The sequence below is a fragment of the Lynx canadensis genome, chromosome F2, assembly GCF_007474595.2.
Source record: "Lynx canadensis isolate LIC74 chromosome F2, mLynCan4.pri.v2, whole genome shotgun sequence".
In the NCBI taxonomy this organism is placed as follows: Eukaryota; Metazoa; Chordata; class Mammalia; order Carnivora; family Felidae; genus Lynx; species Lynx canadensis.
The window spans coordinates 70213284-70232484 of NC_044320.2; the positions used below are offsets into that span (position 1 = coordinate 70213284).

The 19201-nt window shown below is 38.3% G+C and overlaps 1 non-coding gene across 1 annotated transcript; it reads right to left on the reverse strand.

Annotated features, from left to right (window-relative positions):
* Positions 1–17360: 17360 nt before the first annotated feature.
* Positions 17361–17445, reverse strand: TRNAR-UCG. Its single transcript has one exon. It is a non-coding gene; the product is annotated as a tRNA-Arg (tRNA).
* Positions 17446–19201: the final 1756 nt, after the last annotated feature.

Below are 19201 nucleotides of genomic sequence, written 5' to 3' on the forward strand. Positions count from 1 at the left end.
TAGCTCTTAAAGAACATCATGATCTTTCAAATAAAAAACTAAAGCTTTGAAATATTAGGATAACATAGTAATGTGTACTCTAAGTATAGCCACTTTCTCAGTGAATCAGATTAATCCAAGTAAAATATAGTATCAAGGTCCTCAATTTGAACAAAGTTCTTTTGTTTGTTTTTGTTTTTGTTACTGTTATTGGTGGTCATTGGAAGCCCTAGATCATTTTCACTACTTTTGAAAAAGTAATATATGGATTAGCAGGGGCATAAAGAAAATGATGTGATAAAGATAAGTTGCCTGGGTAATGTCATTAAGTCACCAGAAAGTGTGATTTTAGTTAGGGACAAACTTAATCTGCATCCCATGGCACCATACTCCTTCCCATTACTATGACATACTTTACAAATATCTACTGACTTAAATTTAAAGTGCTTTTTATTTTGGGAACTGCTTAAGGATTTGGGTATCCTCTTGTAGTACCTACATTCCAAACCAGAGGTATTTCAAATTAAGGATGAGAATTTATGCATATTTTTACTTTCATTTTTGGGTTTCACTTCCTTTGTCCTAAAGACTAGCAAATGGTTTTGGAAAAGGGCCACAAAGAGTAAATAGTGTAGGTTTTGTAGTGCTATAGTTTTTGTTTCCACCACTCATCTCTGCCATTTGTTGCACAGTAACAGCCCTGGACAATACATAAACAAATGGTTGTAGTTGCATTCCAATAAAGCTTTATTGACAAAAACAGGAAGTGGGCTGGATTTAGCCCATAGATCACCAGTTTGTATATTAATACATTCCTGATAAAGTACAGCTAAATCAAAATTTGTGTCAATCAGAGCAAAAGTTATATTTTTATGGACACTCATGGAAAAAAGTGAAAACTGAAGTCTATTTGCAAACTACACACACACACACACACACACACACACACACACACATGTTTTGAAGTCTTTGAAGTCACATAAAATTCAAACTGACTGATGATATTACTAAAACAATTAAGGTATTTGGAAGTTTGACATTAGGAATGCACACATTAGAAATGATCTGGTCTGACATATGTATATTGCATGTAAGTAATTAGGGGCTCAGAGAGATGGTGTGACCTGCCCAGAGCTACTAGGTGCCAAGCTAAAATACAAGAATTCTGTCCTCTGCTCTTGTTCTCTTTATATATCATCATATTACCATTTAAATATTAAACTAATAGCTTCAGCATCTCACAGGATCTATACTTTCTGGCCTATATCTAGGAAAATGTAAATTGGGAAGTGCACACGAATTAACAAAGCCCCTTTGTAACTTAAGTAATTCTGGCACTTTCCCTTTCACATGTCTTTTCTCCAAGGACATGAGAAATACAGCTCTTTGAACATCAAATATAATTATTAAAGGGAACCGTCATTGAAGGTTAAGTATAATGATTAAAGAGAACAAATGCCAATCCCAGTGCAAGCAAGGAATCTTGCCTTTTAGATAGTGATTGTGTCCAAAGGCAAAGATATACAGAAGAAAATTTAATCCTATTGAATAAAGTAAAGCCAACTTCATGACAAAAAATAATGTGTGTGTGTGTGTGTGTGTATCATAATAATGACTGATTATAAAATAAGGAAAGGCCTACTAAGGTGGTACAGAAGTAAGCAACAACATTGGCTACATTCAGTTTGATCTTGAAACATAGGAGTCTAAGCAGCTGCTGGAATGTGAGGAGAGTAAAGGCTACACTTGGGAATTTGGATGAAAACCCATAGCCTCTCCAACGTGTGGAGTGTGCACCGTTGGACCTACTCATATAGGGCACCCTGGACTGGAGAAGAGAAGTTTTGTTCTTTCTCTTATTTTCTGCCTGTGTCCACAAACTCCATGAATTCTAAAGGGGAAATCGGTGTTCCAAATATAGCAAATGCTTACTAAGTGTTCCTTGATTTTTATATAAAAGTTCCTGGGGAACTAGACCTAAGACAAAATGCTTAGTCCATTTCTATGTAATTACTAATATCATGGCCACAACAAACTTCCGCATCTTCAAGTCCTTCCTACGATGCGTCATTAACATTTCTCCCACTAAGAGAGGGGTCCTAGGTTCCCTTCCCTAGGATATGAGTGGGCCTCTGACTATGGCAGAAATGATACCAGTGACTCCTGGGCTAGGTCATTAAAAAAATACAACTCCTTCCTCCTCCTACCCAATATCTATATTATAAAACTCGAATCTCTGTCCCACCAGGTTGGTGGGACCATTTTTCTCCGTTTTCTGTCTTCCTATACTGGGATCTGCATAAGCACTCCCAGGCGGAGAGTCAATGCAGTGCTTACCTCCTGTTTCTTTCTTCACGAATCATAGTCCTGTGCTGCCTGCTGTCTAATGCTGAAAATAGTTGCTTCATATATTAAGCAGAGTTTGATAGTTGTTTAGGGTAGGAAGGTAGGTCTGATCCCATCTACTCTGTCATCCAAAACGGAAGCTTGCTTTTCTAGTGTATATATACAAATACTTTTATGTTGATTCTTATTAAAAAGTAGAGCTCGTTATATTGTTGGTGGACTTATTACTAAGTTAGCAGTGTACTTCAGTTTGCATTTTTGTAGAAACTGACCAATTTCTTCCTCTAATTAATATACCATTGCTTATCTCTGCCTGGATTTCATGCATATCAGGCTGAACTGAAAAAACAAAAAACAACAACAACAAAAAAAAACCTCTCCTTCTGGGGCTCACCTCCTTCTCACTATCGAATGTAAAAGAGAAGAAAATTGGGTTCTAACTGACTCCCATTCTTGGAAAGATAGTCTTTTAGAGTCTTAATCTCCTCTGTCATCATTGGTCTCTACTGCGGGAAACCAGGGGTTCAGTATGGGCCTGAAGGTTGCACTGATTCTGATCCTTGAGACTAAGCATGATTTCAAGCCAGGTCGGTTTTTCCCTTCCAGGCATTATGTCATTGGTTCAATAAATATTTATTACTTGCCATGCACCAGGGATTTGGCAGTGAAAATCAGCTTACATTCTTTTGGAGGCCCCCAAACATTAAATAAATATATATTTGATTAAGTATGTAAGCTGTAAGGCAACCATAAGTACTATGGAGGAAATAACTCTAACAGAATAGATTCTAAGGTTGAGCATTCCAAAAACCAGGAAGCAGAAGTTGCCCAGTAAGGAAAGGTCAGTACTCTTTCTTTGATGCACAGCATGACTTACTCCATTTTCTTTTGGTCCAAGCAGTCACAGATTCAAGAGGAAAGAGGAATAGATTCTACCTCTTGATAGGGAGTGGCCAGGCCACAGACAGAAGAGCACATGGCATGAAGCCACGATTGGAAAATGCATTTGACTACAGTTTACATGCCTAAATATACAAATTAATTCTTGCCACAAGGTAACAGATAGATTTGTGAATTATCTATCATAAGACTTTCGAACAGTGAAAACAAAATTTGAAAAAATATCTGAGGCTGTCATTCACATTTGGAATGCACGAGAATATTTTAACACTGATTTCATCATTTAAAGAGTTTTTGGCTTTTAAAGCATCTCTTAAATTATGTTGTACCAATTTGGAAAACATTTAAGCAGATAAAATACAGTAGATTCAGAGTTAAATGAGGAGTTATTACTCTGAAGCTTTTATTTATTTTTTTTAAATAAGTTTCTATTTATTTATTTATTTTGAGACAGAGACAGCACAGGTGGGGAGGGGCAGAGAGAGGGAGAGACAATCCCAAGCAGGCCCCACACTGTCAGCACAGATTCCAGTGTGGGGCTTGAACTCAAAAACGATAGATTGTGACCTAAGCCAAAGTCAAGAGTCAGATGCTTAGCTGACTGAGCCACCCAGGCACCCCCCCCATTTTATATTTGATCATATTTGAGTTCAAGTCAATAGCATTAATATTTCAAGTTTATAATATTTTACTAAATTGCCACTATCCTTTTGTTGAATGATCATATTTATTTCATAATTCTCTGTCACAATATATAATTACAATAATTTAAACTCTCTATATAGATGTAATTTAACAAATTATCCTGGATATTTAAATGCAGGCTAATCAGCGAGCAATTAGTTAAGTAAAACAAGAAAATTAAAGCAAGGATTAGAAAATAAACTTCTGGAAAAGGATAATTTCAGGGACTAATTACGTCTCCAACAATAAATCTTAAGTGCATACTAGTGTAAAGACCTATTCATTTGCATTCAGATTTTACAGGTGGCCAGAATTGGTCCAATATGCATTTTAATCCTATTCGTATTAATATTTCTGTTTTTATGTTCAATTGTTTATTCAGTAATCCATTCATTCTTTCATACATTCAATAATTATTTATGCTCGGTCATAATCCTGTTATGAGTAGTGTATTAGGATTCTCCAGAGAAACAGAACAAATAGATTTATAGTATATATTATATATATTATTATATAATATATTTTATATATTATAATATTTAGTTGTATAATATGTATAATTCCATATATTATTATATAATTATGTTATTAATGTGATGTGTAGTATATATATTTTATAATATATAACATTATAACTTAATGCATAAATATAAATATAAATTAATATATATTTAATAATATACAACATATGTTTTATGTGATATATGTATGTGATCTATACTATCTCATTCTCTGGTCCATCCTTCTCTATTATGTATAAAATGTATAAATTAATTATAATGAATTGGCTCATGCAGTTATGGAAAATAAGAAATCCATACTCAGGAGATCCAATGGTGAGTGCTCCAGTCCTAGTTCAAGTCCAAAGGCAAAAGCAAATCAATGTCCCAGCTCAAAGAGAGAAAGAAGTCTTCCTTACTCATTCTTTTAGCCTATCCAGGTCACCCATGGATTGGATGAGGTCCACCCACAGGGAGCAATCCATTTTACTCAGTCCACAGAATCAAATGTTAATCTCAACCAGAAACACCCTCACAGGCACACCCAGAAATACTGTTCAGCCAAATCTCTGGTCTCCCTGTGGCCCAGTCAAACTGACACCTAAAATTGACCACTACAAGAAGTTATGAGTAGAGTCAGAGATTCGCTGAAACTCTTTTCTGACCTTGAGATGCTTATTAGCTAGTTTCCAAAGAAGTTATTTACCAAAATAACAATGATTCAGAGTTAAAAAGAATATGATCATTTTTAAAAGATAAGTCGGGGCACCTGGGTGGCTCAGTTGGTTAAGCATCAGAATTTTGGTTTCAGCTCAGGACATGATCTCATGGTTTCATGAGTTTGAGCCCTGCATTGGGCTCTGTGCTTACAGTGTGGAGCCTGCTTGGGATTCTCTGTCTCCCTCTCTCTCTCTCTCTGCCCCTCTCCTGCTCACGCTATCTTTGTCCTTCTCAAAAATAAATAAATAAAAACTTAAAAAAAAAGATAAGTCAGTTCATGTCACTTCACTACTTAAAACTTACCTGTGGCTTTCCAATAGATTTACATTAAAATCTAAATTCCTAACCTCAGTCTAGACAACCTTCCACAGCTTTCTGACTGTACCACCTTTCTTGTATCCACTATAGCCAAGGAAAAATTATTTATTCCCAAAGATACTAGACTCCTCCTTCTTGGGACCTTTGTGCTTTCTTCCCTCTGCCTGGAGGGCTTGTTCTTGCTTCCCTATCCCCAAACCCCACATGGGTCAGAGATTGAGGCAGTACACACACACACACACACACACACACACACACACCTGAATATCACAAGTATACATCAAAAATCATATTTTTTCATAGTATAATTGAGGCAGTTATGGCCAAGAATTTCACAGCAAATAAATAATTGTCATGACAAAAAAATGTTATGAAAACGAGGATCTATCCACTATAAATGCCTATAAACATTTTAATATATGCTGAAATACTACAAAGTTGCCAACTCCTTGTTGTAACAATGTATAAATTAAGTACATCATGTAAAAATATAATTTTTTCTGTAATAAATTTGATCCAGATTCAAATAGGAAGCTAAAATCAGCCTTTAGACATTAATAACCTGTTTTCATTGCTTTGTAAGAGTTTGGAAAAAAATGATTTGGGATGTCCAGATCTCTGTAAAAAGCTGCTGATGGTGGCTTATACTTAGGTGTTCATTTTCAGTATCTTTCTTGGCATCAATAAAAGACAGTGAAGATTTTCAAATGTTGTGTTTGTCCCATTGAAATGTGGTTTTAAGAACAGAACTAATCCTACATTTTCCTTTTCATACTGTTTACATAATCAGTTTATTCAGAATCACAAGTACAACTACTTAGTATTTGACTAGAGTGTTTATTTACTAACACTAGTTATGTGACTTCAGAAAAATTCTTATATTTTTACATTATTATACACTGACATTTTTCTTACCATTTGAGATAGCTTTTAACAATGAAACTAATTGAATAAACACAGAGTAGAAATGAAGATCATTTTAAAAAAGGTCATATCCTAACTGAAGAGGTGAGGGAGCTGGCTCAGATTTAGGAAGAAAGGGGTTTTGCTTAAGGCCTTGCTTTTCTTGTTTAAATAGAGTGGTTGATTTAGATGGCAAGTAGGTCCTCTCTCATGTGCCAAACCCCCTGGGTGAAGAGGTCACTGCACTGGGATGAGATGTTCTTGAGGCCATCTGTGGGCTCACCCAGGCAGAATGCCCAGATCCCTGGGTGAGGTCTGCCAAAGTTGAGGTACCAGGAAGTCACAGGAGGCATGCCATGCATGGGCCATTTCTGGAAAAGATTATGGTTGTCAGTAACTCTTTTAAGTGTCCTCACTGTTTTTGCATAATTTCTCACTGTGCAGCAACAAACTCTTTGCAAATAATGAAAAATGATCTGTTATGCCTATTCATTGCCATCATTGCTTTGAATTTGTTTGGTAAATGGATTCACCTCAATTCCTTTTTATGACATCTTGGGAATTCCGAGCATGGTTCCTGACCTCTTTAAGCTGAGTGTCTGGTAGGCGAGAAGAGCCTGAATCATGTCATTATACAAATAACCTTGTAATTGCTATTGTGAGGAGTTCTACCAAGGAAAAGCATTGTGCTCAGCGAGGCATACCTGGGCTGTGCTGGCAAGTCTGTGAATGGCTGCTGAACAGCATCCCCCGAATTGGAGGGCACATGACTTGCTTTCTTATGTGTGTTTTTACAGAATATTTATTCATTAACAGATTAACCCCCCCCATTATCTTACCAGACCTCTACTCTACTGAAATACCGTGTAATAATCCTATTTTATTGATTGCATACCTACCGGCAGAAGCAATGTGCACACATGCATTATTCTCATAACACTACAGCTTTAATACTCTGAAGCTAGTAGTGAAAATAATGTACTGTTGCCTACCTCTGGCAGTTTAGACCTTTAACAGTTGGAGCCGCCAATTTGGAAATGTACCCTGAGTTACATAACACTTGAGAACTAAGTTGATAGATCAGTCAAGGTGCTGAGAGAGACTAAGTTTCTAAAAACCATCGCTGATCTTCCTATTGTTCACAAGGATAGCACATGGGAACGGTTCTTAGAAATTGAAAAGTTCTTCTATCTTTGCTGGATGAGGTTTTGCTAACATGCTGCTTTATCACAGTATCGAAATCCTGCATCCTTCAGCTGACTTTAATACAGGATTCCACACATGAACTGAAAGATTTGTGTATATAGAGAAGTATTGTGTGATACAGAAAATAGTGATAGCTCCAATGTTTTTTTAATGAAGTTATTTAATATTTTATATTATCAAGGAAGTAATCTTTTTACAAATAGAAATTCTTTTTTAAGTTTATTTATTTATTTTGAGAGAGAGAGAGAGAAAGCACGAGCAGGGGAGGGGTAGAGAGGGGGGAAGAGAGAGAATCCCAAGCAGGCTCTGCACCGTGAACACAGAGCCTAATGCAGGGCTTGATCTCACAAACCATGAGATCATGACCTGAGCCGAAATTAAGAGTTGTGCTGAGCCACCCAGGTGCCCTTACAAAATAGAGACTTTTAAGAAATCATTTTACATACCTTGTTCTGTTGTGTTAAATTTTTCTTAAAAAAAAAAACAAAACAAACTTTAAATTCTGTACATCTTATACAATTACTTTAGCTGCCAGATAGTATTCCATTTAATTGTTAAAACATTTTTTATTTATATTAGCCTTACTGTGTGATGATTATCTTGTTTACAAGTTATCTACTCTTACATACAATGCTGTGGTAAAAATTCTTATGCAGATACTGTATACAACTAGTTTCTCTAAGCAGACACCAAGAAAGAACCAGAAAAAAAAAGTTGCAAAAGAATGGGCCTGATAGGATAAAATTGGCATAAATTTTTGCAACACAAAACTTTTATGGATACAGTTTTCATTGAAGAGAGGCTTAAAAACTGCAAACAAATGATTATTCTAGCTTCAGGATGGTGGTCACCTTTGGGTGACTTTTGGAGGGACAGAGGTAAGGCCTAGCAGTATCTTTACCATTTCTTCTTTAAAAATAATCAAAAACAAAAAAATTTATAACACCTAGTGACTATATAGGTGTCTTTTTTATTGTTTCCCATCCTTTTCTTGAAATGTTTCGTAATTTAGAAAATAATCTTAAATTCTATGAACAGTTTTAGGATACTGTTTAAACCAGAAAGTCCAAATGTATTCAAAATGCATTTGAATCACAGATGAAAGGATGTATTACATGCACATGTCTAATTGCCTCACTTGAAAGAAGCTAGCTATAAATAATTTTTTAAAAATAGCCATGAAAAAAATGACATATAACATTAGGGTTCACATGATTAAGAAACTAAACAGTGTTGTGTTAAAGAGTGTCCCTCCCCCCAAAATTTTTTTTTGCCCATCTAGAACCTCAGAATGTGACCTCATTTGGAAATAGGATCTCTGCAGATGTAAATAGGTTAAAATGTGGTCATACTGGATTAAGATCCTAAATCGATTACCAGTGTCCCTATAAGAGGAGAGGACATGAATACACACACACACACACACACACACACACACACACACACACACACACACACACACACACAGAGGAAAAATGACCATGAGAAGATAGAGGCAGAAACTAGAGGAAGTCAAAGAATGCCAGAGGTTGCTAGGAACCAACAGAAAGTAAGAAGAGGGAAAGAAGGATTCTTCTGTAGTGCCTCTGGAGGGATTATGGCCTTGCTCCCACCTTTATTTTGGATTGCTAGCCTCCAGAACTGTGGAGAGCAAGTTTTCCTTGTTTGGAGCCACCTGTTTTGTGGCACTCTGTTACAGCAGACACAGGCAACCAATGAAAATACTTTTTATTTCAATTCTCTGGTGGTTGGAGCTAGGGCTGGAGCAGCACACAGGAATCCCCATGATCAAGAAACAGCCCCACAGGTCATGTCAACGATGACCTATGTCATTTCCAGGACTAGCTGGACTCAACTCAGCTGAGGAGGAAGCCGTAGGTGTCTTTAATGCCATAGAAAATCCGAAATGAGCCAGAGGTAAGATACAAAGAAAATCAGAGCGGATCTGGCAAGAAACATGTGGCCATTCTAGAAGATGTGTCATTGAGTGGAACACTGATGCAGTTAGGTTGGAGTTGGCTGACATGGGTTTGAAATTTGGGGGGCTCAGTTTCTTCACCTAGAATATATCCTCATGAACATTAAATGAAATAACAATTAAACATTTAAAGATCTTGGCACCATTGCGAAAGTTAGATTCCTCCTCAACTGTAGGGTGAATAAAATTGGAGAGGAGATGGACCAATACAGAGACCATTTGAAGCTCTGTCTCAGAAGGTAGGATGGCTAATTTAGCCAAGTGTCAACTTGGTTAGGCCACAATATCCAGGTCAAACGTTAATGTAGATGTTTCTGTAAAGGTATTTTTTTTAGATGAGCTTAGCATTTAAATTAGTAGACTTTGAGTATAGCAGATTACTCTTCATACTGTGGTGGGCCTCATCCAATCAGTTCACTGATTGAATGACTCTTCCCGAAGAGAGAATTCCACCTCCAGATGTCCTTCAGATTCAAGCCACATCAGCTCTTGCCTGGGTCTCCACCCTGCTGGTCTACATTGCAGATTTTAGACTTGCTAGGCATTACAATTGCATGGTCCAATTCCTTAAAAATAAATCTCTCTTCTCCGTCTCTGTGTTTCTGTGTCCTGTTTCTGTTCTCTGTGTGTCTGTGTCTATGGATATGGATGTAGACATAAATCTCGTTGTTGGTTCTGTTTCTCTGGAGTACTCTGACTAATACAGAAGGGATTCAAGAAAAACTTAAAGTGAAATGCTTCTTCTAAGACCAGGGTGGTGTGCAAAACCACTAAGTGGTATGAGTACCTGATAGATAATGGATCGGGAAGGTAGCCCTCGTGTATTCAAAGTTAATTGTTTGCAGGTGTGCTGGTATCATTTGCTTCGGTTGTACAGGTTTAGTGAAAGCCTGGCCGTTCAGCCCCTGATGTCCTAACCATTAATCCTCATCCACATGTTGCTGCTGACTAGAAACACTACGTTAGTTTTTCCAGTGCGTCACTAGCGAGTGATGGCTTCCCTTGTTGGTATTTACAATGTAAGTCTCTCTTAAGGTTAAAGAAAAAAATAATCCCAGAATAAGTCTTCAGGCAATTCATTTTTGAAATTGAATAAGAGCCATTTGGGCAGGACACTCCATCTGGTGATACACTTGCTAACTGCTGCCCTCTAATTCTTCTGTTGTTCATATTAAATACCTTGCAGCCATTCAGAAAAAATGAATTCTGTTGCCACATCTTCCTGTGGCCACAGCAACTAATTAGTTCCTGGCAGGTCTGAGTATCTGAGGAGATTACAGGGAGGACCTCTAATTACATACTCAAGCACAGCAAGTTGCTTTGGTGTTTTTTGCTCAGCATTTCCAATTTCTACGCCACTTAGATTTGGAGTTTATTGACAGAAAATGGAAAACTTTTATGTTCCACATTCCTGATGGTGGCATCATCATCATTCTTTCAGCTGAATAAAAGGGAAACAAAACTTGGATTTTACTGAAGCAAACAGCTTTACAAAATCTGAAAAGGACCTTCTTTAAGGAAGGTCTGTAGCACAAAATGTATTCTTACTGTTACTGAAATCTTCAAAAGGGTCAAATCTGAAGAATTTACTGAAAAAGCTTTTTATTGCCCTTTGACAGTAAAAGAAAGTTTATTATTTTTATACTTATACTGGAATTCAAGAATCTCAATACTGTTTGAACTTTGCAGGTAGATTTCTCGGATCGTTTCCCCCTCCCACCCAGCTTTCCTATATATACATTAGAAGACATTTAAATAGGACATTTGGGATTTTTTTCCAAATTATTTTCATCCTTTACAGCTGGACTCCATTTTTCTTCCTTTTCTGAACCCTTTCTGGACTTGCCACTATTGTTTGTTTTCCCAGCTTTTTTGAAACCCTGTGACATATAGCATCTGCACTAATCACTTGTCACCTCTTATTTTCAAACAAGTTTAGTGTTATATCCTCAGTCAGCCTTATCAGCTTACTAAGAATAGGAATCATGTCTTCTTGTCTTCTCTTTGGAATATGCTGTTTAATTTTTCATAGATAAGTAAAACAATCCTATTGTTCTAAAATCCATCTTTCTCCCTGGCGTCAGAAAACCTTTTCTAGAAGGCAGTGTCTTTAAAACCTGTTTCCCCCCCAAGTCCTTTAATAATATTTCCCTGGATTCTACATCTACTCATAGATAGTTCAACTCCATTGTCCCTAGAAAAAAAGATGACCAATGAGGGTTTAAAATAAAATCCTATTTCATGTCTCTGTGTTACTTAAATCTTTTCTAGGCTCATTGGATGCTTGAGATACTAGCTCCAGGGGACAGCCACTTTCTAGAGAAATGAGATCAGGACATAGTGACCAGAGGGAGAGTTCGTGTCCAGAAGGGATGGTGAGCCTGCTAGAGTGGGCAAAGCATAAAAGCCAGAGAATCAGTAGGAACCGTCTTGGTCGAGGAGGGTCTCCTACAATAGGCAGGAAGGAGGGTAACAGGGAACGAGAGCCTCGGCCATGTAAGCCACTAGTCAGGGTACCACACACACTGGAATTCAAGTCATGTCCCCAAAGTAGTAGTTAGTGAACAGTCTAAAAGAATGCTGCCTCTTACGAGGGGACTAACACCACGACCCAGTTTTGTGATGTGGACCAACCCAAAAGCATCAAGGCAACAGTAAACCATGGAGCCCACGCAAGCACACGAATAGGAAGGCTGTTTGACAGCCAGGCAGATAGGGATAAGTGAATATGGGAGAGCAAGGTTGGAAATGGAGCACATCCTTAAGCTTCGTGATGCTGGAGTAGACAAAGATGGAGGAAGTCGTGCCAGAGGTGACAGTGCAGCTGCTGCTCACTGCCCCCCGCCACTGCCCCCTCCCTGGCAAACCCCAGCATTCCCTGTACCTTCAGGGCACCGCGTGTCAGTACTGCTGTAAATCCTCGTTAGCCTTCCTCCGGACACCGGACGCTGGAGGGTGGGCCCAAATATCTGCACGTCTGACTGGAGTTGGAGAAGCATGACACCAATACTTCTGATCATTTTTTTTAATTTTTACCTGTTTACTAGACTTTAGAAGTTCAGAAGTATTACGAGGATGAGAACATCCCACGAAATTTCATGGTGCTGAAGGCCCTATTGTCGCCCTTCTCTCCAAGGCACACAATTCACTTTGTACTTATGTGTGTGATGCCCCCTGGAGTTCTGCGTGTTTGCCTGGGTAAACTCAGGTTGATTTAAATAGAAAATGTCATGCTAGCAACCTGGGTTGCTCAGTCGGTTGAGTGTCGGACTTCAGCTCAGGTCATGATCTCACAGTTGGTGAGTTTGAGCCCCACGTTGGGCTCACTGCTATCAGTGTGGAATCTTCTTTGGATCCTCGGTCCCCCACATCTCTCTCTGCCCCTCCCCTGCTCATGCTGTCTCTCTCAAAAATAAATAAAACGTTAACAAAGAAAGAAAGAAAAAATGTCATGCTACAGAGCAGTGTATCCTATTACAGAGTTGCATAGAGGTGTGGTGGCGACCAATAGCTTTATGGTTTGACTGCAGTCAAATCACGGTTCTGCCTTGTGTCTTACTGCAGAGCTTGGGCAAATTACTGTGCCTTAATTTACTGAACTCTGACAACACGTACTCACAAGGCTTAAATGAGATTTAAGTAAAACAAAATAAGTAAAGTGCTCAGAAGTGTTCCTGGCAGGTGATCAGCACTCCATAAACATTTGTTACCATCAACAGTGTGGTTTATAGTTATAACGTTGCCAATTAGACTTGTGCTAGCACCAACCTAAACCATTTTGCTGCTCTGTTCCAGGATCAAATGAAAAGGCCTAAATTTTTAGAACCAGTACAATGATACTTATTTCATGTGACTCTTGGGCCACTGAGAAATAGATTTATGAAAATATAGGCAAGTATCAAGAGAGTAACTTCTTCTTTCAGGTGGGTTTTAAAACAGAGCAGTCGGCACATTTGAAGACTTACGCGGTGGAGGAAGTGAATGACTCCTGTGTTTTCATTGTTTAGACACTGTTATGAGCAGCACACATTTGTGTAGTAGGTGTGTGTGTCTCTAGTAGCTCTAAAAAAATACATGAAATGGATCCTTCACCTGTCTTTTTTTTTTTCTTTTTGGTAATTTATATCTTATTTTCCTCTCTTTGTCCCTGTCTCCTTTCACCTCTTTCATAAATAATATATAGCTTTTCTCTGCCATTCTAAAGGGGTCATGGGGACTTTAAACTAAATTGATACAGCTATAAAGGAGGAAAGGAGAGACAAGGGAATACAATGTAACTTTAGGATGGAAAGCTATGTGGTCTGACTGCAAATGTAGAAGCGGCTTTGATTGGGGGTAACACAGTAAAGATCCAAGAACAATCAGAGCCAAGATCTCCTGGGCAAAGGGAAAGCTCGGTGGGAGAAATTTTCCTGCATAAGGGTGGGGTAGGGAAATAGCTAGTTAAAATGTTAACAGTATCGATCATGTGGGGACATGCACAGAGGCTGAGGCAGGTAAGAGCACAGACTCCTTGCCAGGGCTGGAGTGAGGACAAGAGTGGGTGGAGAGCTTTGTGCTCACCCACACCTATGCACACGTGTGTTCACACACGGGCACAAGCACACATATCTTTCAAAAAATTTTTTAAATGTTTGTTTATTTTTAAGAAAGAGAGAGGAGAGACAGAGCATGAGGGAGGGGCAGAGAAAGAGGGAGACACAGAATCCGAAGCAGTCCCCAGGCTCCGAGCTGTCAGCACAGAGTCCGACGTGGGGCTCAAACTCACGAACCGTGAGATCATGACCTAAGCTGAAATCAGATGCTCAACCAACTGAGCCACCCAGGCACACCAAGCACACACATATCTTAAGTGTCCTCTGGAGAGGTGTGGGCTTTCTTTTTGTGGGCCACCGCAGAGGCAACACAGCACGTGCAGCACAGACCGATTTTCACAGTTCCCGTAAATTAGGCCCATAAGTAAATCCAAAAAATTAGGATTTGCTCTGAGCTCTCCATTTTGCCCCACCCCATCATGTACTGCTTTCCTGTTCATGGCTTCTGAAGGTGACGAACTGTAGGCCAGCTCCTCCCATCAGTACTTGAACTGATTTCTTTGCCCTGCAAGGCCCTGTTGCTCATGTACTGGCCATGAGCCAAGGAAACAATTCCATGTGGATGGTGGATGGTGTTGTTGAACAATGAAAGGCAAAACTGCAAGCTGCAAGACCAAATGTGTGTGTTTACTTGGGATCTTCGGGATTGCAATCTGGGGGACCCAGACTTGACCAAAATAAAAAATGGGCTCTGGAGAGACAAAAGAAGTCAGGGTTCTTAAAGAGGAAAGAAGGGATTTACAGAAGTTGTTTTGAAGAACAGGTGACTGGTGTGGTTTATCCACATTTACATTAATCTATGTGTGATTGGTTGCTAGGGCTAGTGTTAGGCAGAAAGTTCATCTCTGTCCATTATAACATAAGTAAATGTCTTGGATTTTAGCTGAGCTCAGCAGAAATCTCTGAGAATTTGAGACAGATGTGCACAAGCTCTACCTCAGTGTCCTCTTAGTGTCCATGTTAAATTATCTCTTAGCAGTGGTTATTCCATTTTACTCTCTCCCTTGTCAGTATTTTAAGCCTATCATTTTTATACTCTCAACACTCTAGTATTTTGGGTTTTAGAAGCAGCATAATGTGTAGATAAGGATTTAGGCTTCATATGCAACCCTGCAGAAGGGCATCTTGAGGTGTTTTGTTTTGTTTTGTTTTTTTTTTTGAAGGTTCCAGGAATCACTACAGAGAAGCAGAAGAGAATAGGGGAATTAAAGATGAATGAATGGAATGCAGAAACTTGGTGGAGAAACATGGAGAATAGTTGTGACACCTGATACAAACTATATAGAGGAGGGAAATTATAAAACAAATTGAAGGTAGTCCAAATATTGGGGAATACGAGACATGGCTCATGAGAATAAGGGAAGGAGGATATCTTTTAGTAAATCAGAAATACAGCAACTACCAAAGAAAAGTCATTAGCTTTGTTTGCCTAACATGAATCCAATCTGGGGGAATGAACTAGCATTCATGGCTAAAAAGAAAAACATGATTTTTTAAAAATTTTCATTGAAAGGTCTAAGGAGGAAAACTATAAAATATACCAGCACTACACCACACTGAAGGAATATGAACACTGACAGGAAGAAATGATAAAAAGAGAGAGTCTATGTTTCATTCTAGTTTATTTGTAATACAGTAGGACAAAAGATGGAAAATAATCTGGATTTTGTGGACATTAGACACTATTTTATCTGAGATTTTCCTCTGACCTGCAAGAGACATTGCCACACAGGCAACAAGATTGGGGAAGGAATATCTCACAAAATATGTGTACATTCTGTGTGCCTTTTGGGGGGAGACAACTATGCAAAAACGAAATTATATTAGAGGTAGTAAGTGAAAAGCAGTTTAAGACCAGGGTAATGACACTAATGGAAAAAAAAAAGACCACAGAATAGACTATTATCCAAGGAAGATATAAAAATGGCCAATAAGCATATGAAAAGAGTGTCAACATCATGAGTTTTTGGGAACTTTAAATAAAAGCCACAATGAGACACTGCTTCATACCCTCCTGAATAGCAGAATCAAATATTCACTTAATAACAATTGCTGGCAAGACTGTGGAGAAATTTGAACCCTGGTCCATTGCTGGTGGAAAAAGAAAGTGATGCAGCCATTTAAGAAAACAGTTTGGCCTTTTCTCAAAAGACTAAACACACAGTTATAATTTAATCAAACAGTCCTACTAAGTCTATATACCCAAGAGCAATTTAAACATGCTCACACAAGACCTTGTATAGAACTATTTCCAGCAGCATTACTCGTTTGAATCAAAATATGGAAACAACCCAAATGTCCATCAACAGACACTGGATAAAAAAAATTGTGGTATATCCATACAATGGAATCCTATTTGGCCATAAAAAAGCATCAAGAACTAATACACACTCCACTACAGATGAGCCTTGAAAACATGCTAAGTGAAAAAACCAATTACAAAAGCCACATACTGTATGCTTCCATGCAAATCAAAGTCCAGAATAGGAAAATGTATAGAGATGAAAAGCAGATGATGGGTGCTTAAAGCTGAAAGAGGAAGTGGGGAGCTAGGAGTGTGATAGCTAGAGAGTATGGGGCTGTTTTTGAGGGGATGCAAATGTTCTAAAATTGACTGTCATAATCTGAATATACTAAAAACCATTGAGTTGAACACTTTAAATGCATAAGTTGTATGATATATGAATAATATCTAAATCAAACTAAATAGAGAAGTAAGTAAACTAATGAATACAAAAATTAGAGAAGAGATTACGATGCTTGTAAAAATAAGCTAATGAAATTGTCACATTTCTTTTCAACAGATACTACAATTAAAGGTGTAGCTATCTCAGTGACAGTATTTATTTATAAATTATCAGAATAGATGCACTGAAAGGAAAGCATAACACCTAAAAATCTCCAGGCCAGGATGGTTGCCCTAGATCATTTTTCCAAACATTTAAAAAAGAATTAACACCAATTTTTCATAATCTTAATTTTTTTAAAAAAAGGGAAAGAACATTTTACAGTTTATTTATAAGGCCAGGATTAACCTGATCTCAAACAAGACAAAGATAGTAAATAAATAAATAAATAAACGGACACCAGTATCTTTTATTTAAAAAAAATTTTTTTACATTTATTTTTGAGAAACAGAGTGAGAAAAAGTGTGAACGGGGGAGGGGCAGAGAGAGTAGGAGACACAGAATCTGAAGCAGGCTCCAGCCTCTGAGCAAGTGGTCAGCACAGAGCCTGATGTGGGGCTCGAACCCACGAACTGTGAGATCATGACCTGAGCCGAAGTCAGACGCTCAACCAACTGAGCCACCCAGGCGCCCCAACACCAGTATCTTCGTAAGACACAGAAATTGTCACCAAAATATCAGTAAGCTGAATCCAACAATATATACAAAGAACTGTACACCATGACCAAATGGGACTTATTCCAGGTCTGCCAGGCTAGTACAACACTTGAGGATCAATCATATGAAAAGGACAAAGAAAAAAAAAACATGCAATGATATCACTTGTTACAGAAGAAGCATTTCACAAAATCTAATCCATTCATGATAAAAAACAAACCTCTCAGCAAACTAGAAATAGATAGGAATTTCCATATTTTGATAAAGCACATTTACCAAAAATCTACAGCTAAATTCATATGAATATTTCCTCCTGAGATAGAGAACATGTCCCAGTCAGCTCATGTTGCCATGACAAAATACCATAGACTGGGTGGCTCAAACAACAGAAATTTGTTTTCTCATGGTTCTGGAAACTGGAAGTCTGAGGTCAGAATCCCAGCATAATTGGATTCTAGTGAGAGCTTCCTTCATGATTTGCAGATGGCCACCTTCTCATGTGTTCTTACAGGTTCTTATTTTAGTGCAATGGCTTGAACTTCCAGTACTATATGGGGTAAGAATGGTGAGAATGGAGATCCTTGCCTTGTTCCGCTACGGACTGAATTGTGTACTTTCCCCAGTTCATATGTTGAAAACCCTACCCTCAATGGGATTGTATCTGGAGATGGGGTCTTTAGGAGGAATTAAGGTTAAAGGCCACAATCCTGTCAGATCGGGTCCCCTTACTTCTATACTCTTTAGCCTTAATTCTTCCTAAAGACCCCATCTCCAGATACAATCCCATTGATGGATAAGTATTTGAAAGCCACAGGTATCCAGAATACATAAGAACCTTCCAAACTCGACAGCAGAAAATCTCATGCAATCCAGTTTTGAAATAGGCAAATGACATGAATAGATATTTCGCTGAAGAAGACATACACCTGTATTGAGACTAAGCACATGAAGAGTTGCTCAACATAATTAGCCATCAGGAAAAAGCAAACTGAAACCACAATGAAGTGGCTGTGTACATCTGTCTAAATGGCTAAAATAAAAAGTAATGACAACACCAAATGCTTACAAGGATGCAGATAAACAGGATCAGTTACACCTTGCTGTAGAGCCACCTTCAAAAATGCTTGGCCCTTCCTTATAAAATTAATATGGAATTGTCGTACAACCTCGAATATTCAGTCTTGGGCATTTGTTTCACAGGAATGAAGCATAGAAATGTCCACACAAAAACCTCTACCCCAATATTCACAGCAGCTTACTGTTAATAGAACGAAACAGGAACGAGCCCTGATGTCCTTCAAAGGGTGAATAGTTAAACAATAATACATTGAAACCAAGGAATTTTACCCTGCAATAAAAAAGCAGCTGTCCTCACTGTACGTAAGACATGGGAGAATTCTCTGGCTAGGAGGGCCTCTTTCTGTTGCACTGTGCTGAGCGTTCACCCTTGAAAAGGAGTTGAAAACTCCTCTCTTCCCCTTTCTGTGTTCCACCAGGGTGATGTAATCTCTCACCTGGATTCCAGAGCTCTGATAAAGCTGTTTTCACCCATGAAGAACTTGTTAAATTGGCAGTGCTGTGGTGGTGGTGGTGGGAAGGGTGGTGAATGAAGCTTGGGACCTCCTGTTCTGCCATCTTGCTGATATTATTTCCCAGTAATGTTTTAAATAAATTATAGAAAACAGGAAAACTAGGACATTAAAAACAGACCTTTTATACTTAGCAAAC